This window comes from Balaenoptera ricei, chromosome 3 (genome assembly GCF_028023285.1).
Source record: "Balaenoptera ricei isolate mBalRic1 chromosome 3, mBalRic1.hap2, whole genome shotgun sequence".
Taxonomy (NCBI): Eukaryota; Metazoa; Chordata; class Mammalia; order Artiodactyla; family Balaenopteridae; genus Balaenoptera; species Balaenoptera ricei.
The window spans coordinates 84,377,810-84,396,530 of record NC_082641.1 but is presented as its reverse complement, the minus strand read 5'-3'; the positions used below and the strand labels follow the sequence as shown (position 1 = coordinate 84,396,530).

At 37.5% G+C, this 18,721-nt stretch overlaps 1 protein-coding gene across 1 annotated transcript in view; it reads right to left on the bottom strand.

The window, feature by feature from the left end:
• MACIR (macrophage immunometabolism regulator) overlaps positions 1-18,721 on the bottom strand; it is a 245,103-nt gene that overhangs the window by 84,310 nt on the left and 142,072 nt on the right. The window contains exon 2 of the transcript XR_009502360.1: positions 4,766-4,885. The gene's annotated coding sequence lies outside the window, so the exon portion shown is untranslated. The remainder of the gene's footprint in view (positions 1-4,765; positions 4,886-18,721) is intronic.

Genomic DNA, 18,721 nt, shown 5'->3' with positions numbered 1-18,721 from the left:
GCCCATCGACAGACGAATGGATAAAGAAGACGTGGTACATATATACAATGGAATATTACTCAGCCATAAAAAGGAACAAAATTGGGTCATTTGTAGAGATGTGGATGGACCTAGAGACTGTCATACAGAGTGAAGTAAGCCAGAAAGAGAAAAACAAATATCGTATATTAACGCTTATATATGGAATCTAGAAACATGGTACAGATGAACCGGTTTGCAAGGCAGAAATAGAGACAGATGTAGAGAACAAACATATGGACACCAAGGGGGGAAAGCAGGGGGTGGGTGGTGGGTGGTGGGATGAATTGGGAGATTGGGATTGACCTATATACACTAATATGCATAAAATAGATAGCTAATAAGAACATGCTGTATAAAAAAAATAAATTAATTAAATTTTTTTAAAAAGTGAGGGAAAAGAATATCATTCCAGGCTATATAACATCTAACTAATAGGAATTATAGAAAGAAAAATAGGGAAAACTATCAAAGATATAATGCAAAATTTATCAGAGACGAATGGCATAAACCTCAAGATTGACCCTCAATAAATAAAAGTAAAAAAAGACTCACATCAAGACACATCATAATGAAATCTCTAAACACCAGGGATAAGTAGAAGACCCTAAAAGCTTCCAGGGAAAAGCTAGGTTGCATACAAACAGATAGGATTAGAAAATAAAAAAATTTTTCTATAATCTAGAATTCTATATTCGCTACTCTATTAATCAAATGGGAGGGTGGAATAACAATGTTTTCAGATCAGAATGGCTCAAAAATGTATTTCCCATGAACCCTTTTGTATCAGTCAGGAGAGGCCAGATTACAAGCAATGCTAAAATCTCAGTTGTTTAATACAGCAAAGGTTTCTTTATTGGTGTACTTGGAATTTATGTGAGTACAGGAGATTCTCCAGGTCAACCATCTTCCATGGCAATTTAGCAATCCAGGCTTAGTTTTGGTCTTATGACCATCTCTATACAAGGCATGGTATCTTCTCCCATGGGTAAAGAGTATGCTCTTGCACGAACTGGTATGTGTCACTTCTACTCACAGACCACTGGCCAGAACTAGATAATGACCTATGTAGCTGCAAGGAGGCAATGAAGTGTCACCCTCCCATTTGTCCAGGAAGAGAGGAAAACTGATCATAGAGAAGTATTATAAGTGTCTACCAAATTTATTTTAAGAGGCCACTGTTGGATGTGTTAGACCCAAGCAATGGAGTTATCCAAGAAAAGGGAAAATATGAGATCCAGAAAATAAGGATTCCACATCATCAGGCTTGGAAAGCAATCAGTCCAGATTAAAGCAGGAGAATCCAGGGCTCTGGGAAAGAGGTCATGAAAGGAGGGGAAAAAAATGGAATTGACGGACTGTCTTACATGTGTGAGGATTTAGAAAAATGATTATAGTTAGCTATAATGGAAAATATTAGAAAAGTTCTTAGAAAACAATGGAAATAAAAACTTGTAATTAGGGAAAATAAAAGTTGTATAAGAAAGAAAATGTAATTATATTCACTACTTGGCTTAGCAATAACATAATTTAACACAATAATGCAAACATTGACTATTAACTTGAAACAAAAACTATTATATAACTATATTGGAGTGGGAATGAAAGAAAGGGGGTGTAAGAGAGAGTTAAATACTCATCAGCCCATATTAAGAAGTCAATATTTAATGTCTAAAATTGGTATATCAAGGAATAAACATAGTATATGTATTATACAACCACTCACATTGCCCCTACTGTCTCCTTTCTGAAGGTGCTGTATTCCAGGTGCTCAGCCTGGCCTGTATTCCAGGCTGAGCCACCACCCCACCTCCATCACTTTTGCCAAGCTTCCCAGCTGGCTGGAGTTAAGGTGAAGTCCAGCACCTGGATGGCCCATACACCCCGCATGCTGAGACTGTCCATGCCAAGTCACCCTTCCACTCCTGGACTTCAATGGAATGCAACACCACATGGTGTGGGAGAAGCTTCTAGGAGGCCACCAAGGGCCAGATGGCATGATCCTGAACTACAGAAGACTTAGCTCCCCATGGAGTGAACTCTGACCAAGGGGAAAAGGGAGATCAAAGCAAGCCAAACAGATGAATTTCCATCCACGCAGTATTTGGGGATGGGGTTACTCATCACAATCCATGGGGACAAATCCATATGCTGAGTTGACATGCCTGCTAAGTACCCATCATGTAATGTATTACATGGCACTGCTTTGTAGCTTTCCTTGCCTCACTTCCTTTTTTTCTTACCTTCATCTACCTGGGCTTATACCACCCAAAGTATCAAAACATTAAACCCTTAGTTAATCTGTTTTTAGAGAATCTAGGCTAAGACAGCATATTATTTTTATTTTTTATTTTTATTTACTTATTTTTTTAAACATCTTTATTGGAGTATAATTGCTTTACAATGGTGTGTTAGTTTCTGCTTTATAACAAAGTGAGTCAGCTATACATATACATATATCCCCATATGTCCTCCCTCTTGCATCTCCCTCCCACCCTCCCTATCCCACCCCTCTAGGTGGTCACAAAGCACAGAGCTGATCTCCCTGTGCTATGCGGCTGCTTCCCACTAGCTATCTCTTTTACATTTGGTAGTGTATATATGTCCATGCCGCTCTCTCACTTCATCTCAGCTTACCCTTCCCCCTCCCCGTGTCCTCAAGTCCATTCTCTACGTCTGCATCTTTATTCCTGTCCTGCCCCTAGATTCTTCAGAACCTTTTTGGTTTTTTTTAGATTCCATATGTATGTGTTAGCATACAGTATTTTTTTTTTCTCTTTCTGACTTACTTGACTCTGTATGACAGACTCTAGGTCCATCCACCTCACTACAAATAACTCAATTTCGTTTCTTTTTATGGCTAAGTATTATTTTTAAATACAGAGATATATACTGTCTCTGGGGAGTATGATTACAGTATCGGGAGGGTGAGATGAAAGATTATTAATTTCTTTTATATATTTTCTGATATTACTGATTTTAAAAACTATCTCCAAATATTACTTTCATAAATAAAAATTAATTTAGAAAGAAAATGTATGATGATTACCATTCCATGAATTTAAAATTGCTCACATACCTTTTATAAGTTTTCCCCATAGACCAGAGAAACAAGCTAACAATTATTTTAATAGTAGTATAATAATGTTGTGACTTAAATCTCTGTAGTCATACACATATTATAGATTTTTCTAAAAAAAAAAAAGCCTTTTATGAAAAGTGAAGGAAGATGTCACCTTAAGATCAATACTTCCTTGTATCCTGCTTAAAGTACTATATTCTTGAAATGGCGGCAAGTGCTTTATGGCAGAGTAGCAATAAGTCAATCTATAGACTCATCCTAATGAATTATAGAGGAAAGAGAAGCAGCTAAAAAAAGAAACCGTTTTATTTTTACATTGACTGTCTTTTGAAAAATGGAACTGAGGGTGGAATTAATGATTTAATTAAACCACTTAATGTATTTTTAAAGTCAATATGGCCTAGTGTTTCTGTGTAACTGTCAGCTTATCAATAAAACCTCATATTTGTTTTTGCCAAAGGATTCATAATTTTTATTAGATGTGCCTGTATTACAGAGCCTCTAATTGTTTTCAGGAAGTCATATATACCCTTATTTTATAAAACCTTTCCATTAGGGGATCACAAAATTCTACTGAAAAAAAAAATCAGGTCAGGTTCTGAAGGCATGATTTATTCAGCTTGGTTTACTACTCAACATGAGGAGCTCTATTTCTGCTCTATGCAGCAGAATATCTGTTCAGCTTTTACAGCAAAGGAGGGACTCAAGGTCACCAGAGCAAAACCCACCTGAGGCTGATGTACTCAGCAAGAAGCACTGAAGCACCAAAGATAATTTTCTCACTAGAACCTGTTAGTTCTTCCCCTTTCTTTGGAGTATGTCTCTACTCATCCCAAACTCCCCCATTTCTATAGCCAACATAAATTACTGAGAGTAAATGGCCAGTTAAGGAAAGAGGAAAACGGGTAAGAGAGGCCTCCAAGATAATTTACAAATGCGAACCCATTTATTTCATTTGAAGCATGGAAATTAGATGGAAGCAATTCTGGCAGAGAGGAAGAGCGTGGAAATGCAAATCCAAAGAATAAAATGTGACACAACATGTATGCATTCCCTTCCACCCTGACTTTCCACTTATGTGGCTTCACTTACACATCTTCACTTATCAGACCTAGGACACTGTGAGACTGTAGATCAATAATCAGACAGAGGCCATGTCCTCATGCCCACACCATCCTATTAGTATTTTTGCTTTGGTCTATGTACTGCTAGAGGGGAACTTTCCAGGCAAAAGCTGCCTTTTAACTAGAAGGGGGTATCTGTCCCTGCAATGCTGACTTCTATGTTCACAGATCAAAGCCTTTGTGGGTGGGTCATGTTCCCACACTCTCTTAGGACAAGTGTCTTCTCAGGCCCCTCATTTAACAGAAAACACAGACATACAGAAGAACACTTCAGGTCCACTCAATGTCACAGACTCATTTTCTCCACACTTTAGCCTAATGGATTTTTATGACACTTATGGCTCAAATTAAAAAATTTAAAATTCACATGTTTCACATTATTTGTTTCACAAGATATTGACCAACTGGCATGACTGACTCTATAATGTAATTGACTTGCTTTGTAATGTATATATATTTTTTGGGCTGTACCACAATACTCTGTTTATATTCTTGTCCACTCCATCTCTTCCACCATTTGTCCCTTATATGTTTCACTCACCTTCAATCCTCTGCCTTAAGTGTTTCCATCTTCTTATCCTTGTCCTGATTATGGAATACGAAATAGGAATTGGATTCTTTTTCTCATTCTTTTCTTCTCCTGGTTGCTGCTGAGGAATACCTGATAGGGAAAAAGAAGGTCAGTGTTAATACTGGCATTTTAATACACTGAAATGACATAGATATCTTCAGTAAATGTTCTTTTTTCCCCCTACAACACAGAAAAAAAAAAAACAACACATATTCCTACCATCCATTTACAAAATTATTAACTTTCAATATTGAATTGCTCCAATATTTTTTCTGTGTAGATAATTTTAAATAAAACTGCACAAGCAATTCACACTTGCATTCTTTTAGGGAAAGAAGGGATGGAGGGACTAAAGTTCTCTTTGACAACCATCAAACTCCTTTCTCACTTCTCCTCTTTATTCTCTGCCCCAGAGACAACTCTCCCACACCAGGCAACCAGTAGCACAATATACATAATTTAAACATTTTTTTTCATGCTTATATATATATCCAGAAATAACACACTGTACATATCTTCTGTCACTTGCTTTTTCACTCAACATTAAGTTTTGAGCTCTATCCCTGATGATTTATATAGATCTAGGGCACTGTCATTTATAGCTTTGTCAAAAGTCCCCTCACTACTTGCTAAGGAAGTAGCGTTATTTGCTAAGTATATAGGGACAAGCTCAGCCCTTACTCACATTAAGTCCTCTCATAAATGCAATATAGTCACCATCACTGAAAAGTGGCGGTTATTTTGGCAAATTCATAGAAGGACAAATTTACAGTAAAGTCCAGATTTAAAACCAAAATGAAAACTTTCCTTTGGAAAGTTTAATTTTATACTTGAAAAAGGCATTTCTCCAGCTGTCTAAATTAAGGCACTACTAAAGTTCAATCCAAGAATACTCCTTGGCTTTGAATCAGTTGCCTTTTCTTGTGGTTGGAAAGCAGATACATTTTTTTCCCCAAAGCTCTTGCCAACATATTCTTTCCTCTAAAAGAGTTAAATAAATGTCAATAGGCAAGCCAGCTCCCTTATTATTTCCTTCACTCAGATGATCTATTTTGGTTGAAGTTTTGCATATAGAGATGCACCCACTCTTCTTGACACATTTCCAGAAAATATGCAAATAAAGCTCATAATCTTCCAAAGCCTTTTGCTCCCCTGATGTTCAATATGTAACATTCCTTCCCTTCACTGCCCTGAAGCCTTACTGGCTCTTTACTTTGATGCTCTCAGAAAAGGGAAGATGCTTTTAAGAAGTTCTTCCTTTTCATCCCTTGGCCTCATCCTACTAGTGACTGCTTTAGGAACTGTTTTCAGATAGTATCTACCTGGTTTTCCATTTATTTTGCTTCTCTAAACTCTCTTTCTGGACCCCATGGGTCCTTACCCTTTAGAATTTTGATGAAAGTGCCCAAGAAAGGCACACGTATGCACAATGACTCCAACATTATGCATATGTGTATCAAAAGGATGGGGGCTCTCTAGATAGCCACCTAGATCCCAGCCTTTGCCAATCAACACTTCCCTATCTGCTGCCATTTCTGAGACTTTTCCACTGGTACAGGCGTCACTGCCCCTTCTCTTTTTCCTCCCACTTTCCCAAGCTCTTGCAGTCTCAGTCTATACACACAAGGTTGCTTGGCGGTGTCATTTTAGGAACCATAAAACCTGTCTTGTATGCCCGAATGGAAATTAATGCTGCCTTTAGCTATCCATAGGATTAAAATTAGCATTTGTTGATGAGAAAAAGAAGCACAGTGAATGAAAACAGAGCAAATGCACCAAATATTGAAAAGTACACCATTTCTATACAGTTAGACACGCTGGTTGACCCATTTCCCCCCCAAATATTTCCTGTCCTTCTGCTATTCATTCTCTACTCCAAAATATTTCTTTCTGTCTATTCTCCACTATGAACTGGAGTGACCTAAAGGTTAAGGTCTGCAGGTGTGAAAAGAAGAATTGCTGGACAAGCTAACTCCAGATACTCTGGAGAATTCAATACTGAAAACAAAGAAACATGAGCTTTTGGTTTTTGGGATATCTCTTCTCCTGTGTGTTTTTTCCAGTTTTGCCAGGAATTCATTGGTGAAAGCAAGTGACGACTGAGGTAATACCCAGACAGACTCACCTTAAGCCCATCAATGACTCATCTTTGTTTCTACCATCGGTACAATAGGAATAAAAATATAGTGATTTCTTAATCATCTCCATGTATGTTATTCTTCTGCAAAATTGATATTTAAGCTGATTTCCCTTCAACATGTTTCTGAAGGAAATTCCCCAGTCTCCAATTGACTCATACTGAGATAATACAAACCTATTTTAATATCAGCCTGGGTAAAACACACTGTAGAAGATACATATATCACCTAGAATTCTAGGTGTATGCTTTTGTCAAAGGTATATAATTTAGAACTTAAAAATTTATTTTGGATGATCTGCACTTACATTACAATGTATCTGGGTAGGTAATAATCCTATCTTATTGCTTGTCCCACAGAGTTTCTAGAATGAGCGTTTTTAGTACCAGAAGTGAAAACAGACGTATACTCTAGAGTCCTGCTCCATGTAATCCTGCCTCTGTGTCAGAGACAGTAAGCTGTGGTAAGTCTTTGATGGCCCCAATTATGCAGCTTCACACTAGGGTGAGAACACTAAACCCAACCTGCTCACAATGAACTCATCACCTTTCAAACACAATATCTCATGTAACCCACTACCCTCTCCTGTACCCCATAAATCTGCCAGCAAACCTGATCAGATACTCCTAAACTCTTCAATTGACGTCCACATTTTTCCTGTTCTTATTATCATTGCCCTCATCTAGAACCTTATAGTTTTATTTTCTGTTAGATTAGTGTCCTCCTTCACTGTCTCCCCGGCCCTATCCATTCTCTACCTGACTGCTGAGAAATCTTCCTAAAATGCCACTTTTATCATGTCAGGACCCTTTCCTGAAACCTCTGCTCCCCAGCAGTGGTAGGCAGTACAGTGTCACCCAAAGCTGTCCATATCAGATATCCCTGACATGTCATGTTATATGAGAAAAGAGACTTTGCATACATAATTAAGGCTACTGGTCTTAAAATAAGGAGATTATCCTGGTAGGCCCAATTTAATTACATGAGCCCTTAAAAACAGAAATTTCTTAGGCTGGAAGCAGAAGATATGTAGCAGAAGGGAAAGTCAGAGAGATTCAAAACATGAGGACTCAACTCATCATTGCTGGTTCAAAGATGAAGGGAAGGATAACAAGGAATGTAAGTGGCCTGAAGGAGCTAAGAGAGGATTCCAGTTGACAGCCAGCAAGGATGTGTCCTCAGCACTATGACCACAAGAAACTGAATTCTGCCATCAACCTGAATGAGCATGGGAACAGATTCTCCCCCAGGGTCTCTGGCTAACAGCTCAGCCCATCCAACACCTTAATTTCAGCTCTGGGAGACCCAGAACAGAGGAACCAGATTTCTGATCTACAGAACCATGAGATAGTAAATTTGTGCTGTTTTAAGCCACAAAGTGTGTGGTCATTTATTATGACAGCAAGAGAAAACTGTTGCATCAGATAATCAATCTAAACTCTCCTTCTACTCCAAGACCCATCAAAGTCTAGGCCTACTTGAATAAGCCCAACTAATTTCCCCCTGCTCACAAACACTGGCTTTTGATTTCCACCAGGCCAGTCTCAGCTTTGTCCACAGAGCTTTTATTTTTTGGAGTAGAAAAAAAATCAGTAGAGAAATGACTGAACAGTATGAATTCAGAGAGTGTGTGGTAGATGCAGAGCTGTGCTGTCCCAATCTCCCTCAAGGAAGGACTTTCTGTCCAGCTGCAGCAGTATAGTCAGCAGGCAGCCCCAGCTGTCAACTCTTTGAGGATCCACTTGAGCTGTAGAAAGTCACCTTTCTCAAAGCCATACTCTTCCCAAGGAAGTTTGCATCTGCGACTATCTGGGGAAGTGGGGATAGAGAGGTTCAGCCGTTTGGGCTCAACATGGGCCACTCTGACAGGCTCTACATGAGGCGGGCTGAGGCTCTATCAGGCCCACGTTGCAGTTTGACTTCTTCCTGTGCCCAATCCTGCTCCTCACTTTCTTCACAGGTTAATTCCTAATAAACAACTTGAACCCCAAACCTCATCGCAGCATCTGCTTCTGTGACAGAATAATAAGTACTAATAAGAAAACAAGGCAGGTTAAAAAAGACGGTATCTGAGATAACAACCCAGAGGAATGAGCATAAAAATCATCATGCTACAAAGACTCAGAAAAGTCATACAAAAAAAAAAAAAAAACTTAAAAAATTTATGTATGACTTTATATGAAAGTAAGAGATATCCCAAAATGCAAGAAACAAAGGCTAAACTGAAAATCAGAATAGTGAAAGTGCAAGCTGACATGGAATGCTGTACAGGAAGTAACTGGACCTGGAAATAGGACTTGATGGCCAGAAGCTTTTTTTTTTTTAATTTAAGTATGGTTGATTTACAATATTGTGTTAGTTCCAGGTGTACAGAATAGTGATTTTTTTTCCTGATTATATTCCATTATAGGTTATTATAAGATACTGGGTATAATTCCCTGTGCTATACAGTAAATCCTTGTTGCTTATCTATTTTACATGGAATATAAAAAATAATACAAATGAATCTATATACAAAGCAAAAACAGACTCACAGACATAGAAAACAAACTTATGGTTAACAAAGAGGGGGACGGGAGGGACAAATCAGGGGTATGTGATTAACAGATACAAACTACTATACAGAATTTTTGGTTTTAATTCACACAGGGGCAGGAAAATAGAATTTAGGCCCATGTGAAACAGAAATTGGAGCTGAGACTCTGCATAAACATGGGACGTGAAAAGAGCTGCATCCTCAGTAGAAGAAAGAGTGGAAAAACTCAATCCATCTGCCAATGAAAACTATAAGGAAGCTTGTTCTGCCATGGCTCTGCCATGAGTAGGAAAAAGAAATATCCCATAAGAAACCAAATGGCCAAGATTGTACCACACATGTGTTTGGAGCTCTACTTGGGTGGAATAAGAATTCCCAAGCTGATAATTAAGGTAAGTATAACATGGGCCCAAAATATCTCTAAAACCAGGCAGCAGCAAATCAGTCTACCCTATATTCCCTCAGAAAAGAACAAAACCAGCAGAAGATGAACTCATAAGTTAGGACACATATCAGGGAACTAACCAGGATGAGTGAGAGGCAGGCAGAATAGATTACAAAATAAGCATAAATAAAATAATATAAGAGATTAAAAAGGTATAGAAACTATAGGAAAAGAGTAAGACACTAAAAAGAAAAAAGAAAACTAGACAGTTTGAGAAAAAACAAATAGAACCCTTAAAAGTAAAAATTTTTTATCAGTTGAAAGTAAAAATTCAGTAGTTAGGTTAAACAGCAGATCAAATAGAACTGAAGAGAGAATTAGCAAAGTAGAAAATGAATCTGGGAACATTTGTCCAAGGCTGTGGAGGCCATAGAGGTATGCCATTTAGATCTCTCTTTAACATATTCTGTTGAAGAGAGCATAGTTGACCAATAGCCCCAGCTACTGAAACTTTGGATTCACCACTTTGTTCACTTTGAGGCCTAGTCTCAGGGGTCCTAGAGCCAAGCATTCCTGCTCAACATGAAATTCTTCTGATGGGTATTTTTTTTGTTGTTTTTTCATGTCCTTTTTTTTTTCCAGAAACTTCCCATCACCCTGACATAAACCTCTCCAGAACTACACTGCAGTCTAAGGTTCTACTTACCAAATCCTCCTTTCCATCTCTCCTTTCACAGTTGTCAACCATGCATGATGGTCTGCAGGCTCTCCCTGTCTATTCCTGCTCCTTCCCTCTCTATCTTTAATGTCTTTCAAAAAATTTCTTGCATATGTAAACCTGCATTGGCTTCTGTTTCTTAGAGAATCCAAACTTAAACAAAAATAGAACTAAAATAATGAAGAAACATTAGCATTGAATATAGGAGTGTGTAATCAACATTAGGACATTAAACAGTCCATTTATTTTATGAAGCCAAAGAGTTTGCCAGAGAGTTTGATTAGATTTATATTTTTTAAGACTGAATGTTTAAAATGTGGGGACAAACTTTTAAAGATTGCAAATAGAGTGCATTATTGCAAATGCAGAAGAGAGGAGTTAAGAAAACTTTATTAATCTAATAAAAGTATAAAAGAAGAAAAAGCAAAGCAAGAAAAAGGTGAGATAACTAAAAAGTACAATTCATGATGGCAGAAAAATCCAAGTAACCACAATAAATTTTTCATTTAAACTGAAAATATTATATGAGCTTATTAAAAATCAAGCTGCGTATAATAACAAGAGAAACACCTAACCTCAATGATCCCCCAAAATAGAAACTAAAATTATGAAGAAAGATGTTCTAAGAAAAGAATTTCTAAAAGTGGGATTGCATTTTTAACATCAGAAAAAGGTGATTTTAAGATTTAAAAAAAATTATAGGGAACATTTTATAATGATAAATTCATTGGAAATATAATAATCTTCAAACTGTAAGCACTTAATAACATAGCTTGAAAATACATAAACAAAAATATGAGGGAAAAATTTTTAAGAGATATGAAAGGATACATAATCATAATGAGAGAATTTGATACACCTCTCTCAGGCACTTAGAAGTCAAGTGAATAAAAATTATTAAGAATATAGAAGATTTGAATATCACAATTAACAAGAGCAACCTAATAAATATATACATGAAATCCAACATTATTTGAGAATATATATTCTTTTTAACTATACCATAATGCAATAAAACTAGAAATCAGCAACAAAGTAAACCCAAAATTCCATACATTTGAAAATCTTTTTTAAAAATGTTATACAAACAATGTGGCCAACAAGGGCTTAATTTCCAAAATATACAAAGAGCTCATATGACTCAATAGCAAAAAAAAAAAAAAACAACCCAATCGAAAAATGGGCAGAAGACCTAAGTAAGCTTTTCTCTGAAGAAGACATCCAAATGGCCAACAGGCACATGAAAGGATGCTCAATGTCACTAATTATTAGAGAAATGCAAGTTAAAACTATAATGAGGTATCACCTCACACTGGTCAGAATGGCCATGATCAAAAGTCTACAAATAATAAATGCTGGAGAGAGTATGGAGAAAACGGAACCCTCCTACACTGTTGGTGGGAATGTAAATTGGTAAAGCTACTGTGGAGAATAGTATGGAGGTTCCTTAAAAAACTAAAAATAAAGTTACCATATGATCCTGCAACCCCACTCCTGGGCATATATCTGGAGAAAACTCGAATTTGAAAAGATACATGAACCACAATGTTCATAGCAGCACTATTTACAATAGCCAAGTCATGGAAGCAACTCAAATATTCATGGACAGATGAGTGGATAAAGAAGATGTGGTACATATATACAATGGAATATTACTCAGCCATAAAAAAAGAATGAAATAATGCCATTTGTAGCAACATGGATGGACCTAGAGATTATAAATGGAGTAAGTCAGACAGAGAAAGAAAAATATCATATGATATTACTTCTAAGTGGAATCTAAAATATGATACAAATGAACTTATTTACAAAACAGAGACTTACAGACATAGAAAACAAACGTATGGTTACCAAAGGGGAAAGGGGGATGGGAGGGATAAATTAGGAGTTTGAGATTAGCAAATATAAACTACTATATATAAATAGATAAACAACAAGGTCCTACTGTATAGCATAGGGAACTATATTCAATATCTTGTAATAAACTGTAATGGAAAAGAATAAAAAATGTTAAATAATCTGTAGTTCAAAAATTAAATCATCATGAAAATTTGAAAAAAATTAGAATTGAACAGTAATTCAAAAAAAGTAAAAACTATGTATCAGAACTAATGGTATATAGCTGTTATCATACTTGAGAGTAATTCACAACCTTAAATTCATGTATCAGAGGAAAACTGAAAAATAATGAGTTAAGCATCCAACTCAAAAAGTCAGTGTAAAATATAAAGAGTAATCCTGAATAAACCAAAAGTAAATAATTGAGAAATGGTATTAAATGGGTACAATGGAATTAGGTATTTATTTTAGACAAGATGGTAAGAAATGATCTCTCTAAAGCGATAAATTTGGGCAGAAATATGCAAAAGGAAGATTTAAAATATTAATAACATATTGTTATTGAAAATAACAATAGGCACATTTTGCTTTCTCCTTGGCCATGAATAAAGACAGAAAATTGGCTTTCCCAGTCTGCAGTTCATAGCAGGTGTATATATAGAGTGGAAAAATCATGCATCTCTTGGCTCATGAATCCTTCCTCAGGGATAAAGCCATAGATGCAGCAAGTGCTATGAGAATAGATCCCTTAGGGTCAGGATGATGACAGAATATGTTAAGGGAATTGATACACCTGAAAATTGGAAAGTCTCTCAGTCCTGTCATCCAGCTGCCCCAGCGAAAGTCAGCATTTTAACCTTGTGTCCCAGCCACACAACACTGCACCTCTTATGGGAAGAGGTTCACCCTGGCCTCTTACTAGTAATTGAGACTCAGCTTGTAACACCACAGGACTGCAGTGTCACTCAGAGGCTTGTGCTCCCAATCCTAAAATACCTTTCACTTATCCTCATTTCCCTTCATAGCCTGTTGATCACCCCATCCAGATTAAGTTGATTACTCATGTTCTCCCAGGAGATGATTCCCTCATCATAGTCACATCGCTGTCACCAATGCAGGTCATCTATCATCACTGAGGCTTTCATCCCCACTCTTCTGTAACTCCACTAGTTGGATCCAACTTTCCACACCTGCCAGCCTTCAGAAAATCCACCAAAGAACTCCCTATCATATCACCCTACTTTACTCCTCTAGAGAGCACGTATCATCTGATCATGTTCTTGCTTATTTATTTGATTGTTTCTTTTATGTCTCCCCTGCCCCAACCACCATGAGAATGTAATCTGCATGAAACAGGGACCTTCACTACCACATACTAGCTCCCGGCAGTGCCTAGCACATTGTGGGAACTTAATAAATAGTTCTGAAAAGATGAATTAAGTAATGAATGAATTTCTCCACATATATCCAGGGAATCTCCTCTCCATATGAAGGCAAGAGGGAAGAACATTAGCACGAACATCCACTCTTTAGTATAATGCTGCCATTTTAGAGTTTGCAAGCAACTCTAGAGATAATGTTTTACAGCCCCCTCATGTCCATCTTTCTCTGCCGAATGAGAATTATGCTCCTGCTATGGTGGCCCCATGCCCAGATTCAAAGGACTATACTACATCAATTTTAGCTGGGGCAAGATGCCAGCCAAGGACCATTTGGGAAGAATTTCCCACAGTAGGCAGAAAGTGACACCTCAGTTGCAAGCTTAAACTGCTCTCAGCAGCAAGTGATGCTAAACAGGCTTCATTTGAGACTGCGCTGTGGGAGAGCACACCTGGGCATTCTGGAACATGATATCAGCAGCCAAAACTGCTTCATGTTTAAACTCCAACCCCGGTAACCCTAGGAAATCCACTCACAAAGCAAGAAACATATTGAACCTTGCTAATGGCGAACAGTTTGCAACCCATAATTAATCCCTGCCTCCTTAAAGGGTTTTCTCTTTGGCATTTGCTTACTGCAAAGTTGACTAAAAGTTCAACTATTAGCAACACTCAGGTCATATTCACATTATTTTTTTTCAGCAAAGGTGTGTGTAGAACCAAAAATAAAATGTCAGTTGGGAAAAGATGGCCATAGAATGGGAATGTTATCTTAATCAACCAACAATTTCCCTGCCAAATATTCATACCGTGGCAGAGAACTAATTCTAACACTTAACAAGTAGATTTGGTAGAAATTGCTAAAGACTAAATTTTAACAGGTAAAACTGTCAGAATTGCAACCAATTCAGCTAATTTATATTGAGTACCACAACACCAATCATAGTAAGATATAATTGGCTACACTCCAGGCTTTCCAAACCACCTTAAATTTTGCTTCTTCCATTAAGAAGAATCTTCTCTGACCCTTCCAAGACTAAGTGTCCATGCTATTTGTTCTTATGGAATCTTTTATTGACTCCTGCTAGTTTTCACGAACTCTTGTTTCCTCAATAAAATATAAGCTCCTTAGAGATGAGGATCATGTCTTGCTTTCCCATTGTGTCTCTAGGGTTTAGCACATGACCTGGGATAGAATGGGTGCCAATTAAGGGCATTTGGTTGAATAGATGGATGACTAGGTGGATGGACAAATGGACTGATGAATGAACAAGAGTGAGCATTTTAGCAGACTATTTAAGTACCCTGTATCACAGTCCCCTCTGATTCTAGGACAGCCGCAGTGGACAGTACATGAGAGCTCAGACTAAACCATCTCACTGCTTTCCATTTCAAATGTAATCTGCGTGTCTTTCTGCTTTCTGCTCAGGGTCTTTTCTGACACTGCAGGTACCTATTCAGCCCACGCACAGGCACAGTCTGGTCCACAAGCACAGGGGAGTTAACACTCTCAGGGAAATCCTTACCAGTGAGGTGCAAGGGCCAGTGGATGGATGTCCCAGTCTCTAACCCTTCAGGCAGACAAGTCTCAGAGGCATTCTGTACATGTCTCATCGAGTCTCAGCAGAATCAAGCCCCTATTGCCTACAGCAATGCCCTAAACACTACATCCTTATCCTGGCTTTCACTCTGTTCACTCCTTCACGTCTGCTTCCTGGGATTATCCCCCAGATAAAATGCCTGCACCCAAGTCCCTGTCTCAGGCTTTACTTTCATGGAAACCCAAAGAAATGTGTCATAATGAATTTAATGTGAGACACTCAACCTGAGAAAAATGTCCACGGACCTAAATAATCTAAGACAGGACAGCCTCAGAAAACATATGTGAGAAAATACCATATCACATATGGCCCACCATTAACAAAATAATGAAAGACAAAGCAATTACACAGTCCCTAAAAATAGCAAAAGTGTGGTAAATTTTTCCTTCTTCTTTCCTGGTTACTTCCCATCCTTTGTGCATTGCTTCTTCTGCAAGCTATGTGGGAACACCACCAAAGACATCAACATCTAAGGTACTTCCACCACCATCAGCCAGACATTAGCCTCTATCGGCCTCTGGCTTTCCATATGCCTCTTCAGTTCCCTGTTATTAATAAACCTATATGGGATGATACATATTGCCACTTAAAAACAACAGAATTTTTCTTTAAATTATCAGCAGCTTCACTTCAGAATGCCTTTGTGGAGTAATAATTAAACTCCAGGCTCTAAGCCTTTGTGAAGGTTGATATAAAATGGCTATATGCAACCACCTTCACAGAAACTATAATAAACCTACCTAAGCCATTGAGACTCAAACCCTCACGAATTTGAATTTTGAACAGAAATGCACAGAGGTAAAGGAAGTCATAGCTGAACCATTTGGATGGCCATACCAGACCTAAAGAGACTGCGCGTGTACTCCCTCTACCAACATTCTCTGAGTTGCCCTAGTTTCTGCACATCCCAATGCCTGAGTGCTTATCCTCTCCAGTTCCATGAGTCATCTATCCAGAATTCATTTTTTAAATTTCTCCCTTCTATTGGCTTAAGCTACTGAGTCAGTTTTCATTTTCTTATAAATACAAATTGCTAACTGATAAAATTTCATTACTAGAAATCGTGTCTTCATTCCAGTAAAAGTGTGGAGAACTTTCTAGAGTAGCATCCCTGGTCACTCTCTATCTCCTGCTAGATCGTCCTCCTAGAGTAACTCACTTGACCAGTGAGTCTTTGAGAAGGAATTAGCATGCCCAGTTCAGACCTTCTTTGCCCCTCTTTCCTTCAGCCAGATAATCTAGAGTAAGCCCTATCTAAAAGAAAATGGATTTGTCCCACTCTACCACTGACTGTTTCTTAATCTCTCTAATTCAGCATCAGCAAGCACATGTGGTATCGGCGAACAAATCTGATTCTTTGATCTTCATCTCTCTGTCTGTCTGTCTGTCTGTATGATTTCTCTGTCTCTCTCTCTCTGTCTCTGTCTCTGTGCCTCTCTGTGTCTCTCTCTCTCGGTTTGGACTTAGATGGAAGAAACAGCATTGTTTATTAGGTCTCATCAAACCCAAACAGAGAGCACTGACCGTTTTTAACATCTAAAAGAATTTGGGGAATGAGTAGAAAACGTCAGAAATGAATAATGATGGATTGGGAAGTATACTTAATATGTTCACATACTGATCCTAAATTCGGTGGTTAGGGATCTGGGCAGGAAAAATATGACAAGTGGAGGATCATCTCCAACTGTAAGTTAATATATTTGTTTTGTGGCTGTGAGCATGCTATGGTGGTAATATTTCATTTCTTCCTCTGTTCTCTGCTTACCATAAGGAAGAGTAGGTATAAGAACTCAGAAGACTTGATAGAATGTGTTCTTAGAAGAATTATAACTGTGACAGCTAAAAGGACCAACTAGTTACTAAGTTGCTTATGAGACCTGCTAATAGATTTTGGTGAATTCTAAATTGTGATACCCTTTTGTATAAATGTCTCAGAAGGTTTCTTATTCTGAAATCTGAGGCTCTTGGTGAGTAACTATTTTAACACAGAAATCAAAAGAAGTAGTGACCAATAAAAGTTGTAAGAGTTGATGTTTAGTGTAAAAAATACAAATTATACTCTAGGGTTGGTATTTAGATCTTCCACTTTTACAGAAAGTATTTATTGATTAATTAATACTATTGGTTGACTAAATGAACAAAATCAATAACAATGTTACAAGTACTGGAGTATAGCCTGTGCTGTCAGTCATCCTTGCCTATACAAAGCTTAGTTGCTTATTCCATAAAGTTAAATGTAGATGTAGTTCCCAGGAGAGGCACATATAGACACGCCTTATAAATTGGAATTTGCAAAATGAGTGTAGACATAGCAACTTCTCCCAGATTACATTTTCATTTTAGTGATTTTACCCAAAGATGTGAGACATCTTAGAGTTTCAATCACTAAGGGTAAACAGATGAAGAGGTTTGAAAGACAAAGTGACCTCAAGACAAATCACACAGGTATTCCACCTAAATGCAGGATCTAACCTTATTCCCTGACCCTTGGAAATGCCAACAGTGCCTTTCATTAAAAAAACAAACAAACAAAAAAACCACTATAATATTACTGTCTCTTCAACACCCTTGGATTACTCAAGCATCCAAACTTAAAGTGAGCAAACGTCAGAGATCCTGCAAACATACTGTATCTTAGGAAAGAAATCACAGCACGTGCATAACTCTGATATCACATTTGCAATTCTCAACCACTTTTTCAAACACCTTGTTTCTGCAAAGAGAAAAATCATTCCAAGTCTAGGAATTAGTGGTGAGTGAAGTTGGCAACATTTGAATTCTTCACATGTCTAATCTTCACACTATATTTTAAACAAATTCAACTTAAAACAGAAACCCTAAATATATCTTGGACAGAATTTATCTAAGTCGTGGCTAAAATGAATTACAGTCCCACCTCTATCTCTATCAATACACTCAAAGCCCCCAGTAAACACACTGGTTAAGTAATAAAATTGGCCTTGCTATACAAAAGCAGCTTTAAGAGGGGCCCTGTATTTTCATGAGCTTCAAAGTCATCCCCAATAAGTATGCAATCTGGGTGAAAACAGTGGGCTGGCTATGCAAACATAACATCAAAAGGAACTCTAGTTTTTCCTTCCAACCTGATTGTTATCCTAAGCCGGCTTACATAGACACTCTGGGCCCATTACTTATCACTTAATTTTCTAAATTTTATAAGTGATCTGAGAAGAATAATAACAATACTTAGCCAATGATATATTTAGTGATATTACTTTTAGTACTTTATTTTCTATTATCATTACATGAAAGTCTCCAAGAAGCTCTTTGACCCTTTACAGAACATTTGTTTTAATTAAAATATGGAAA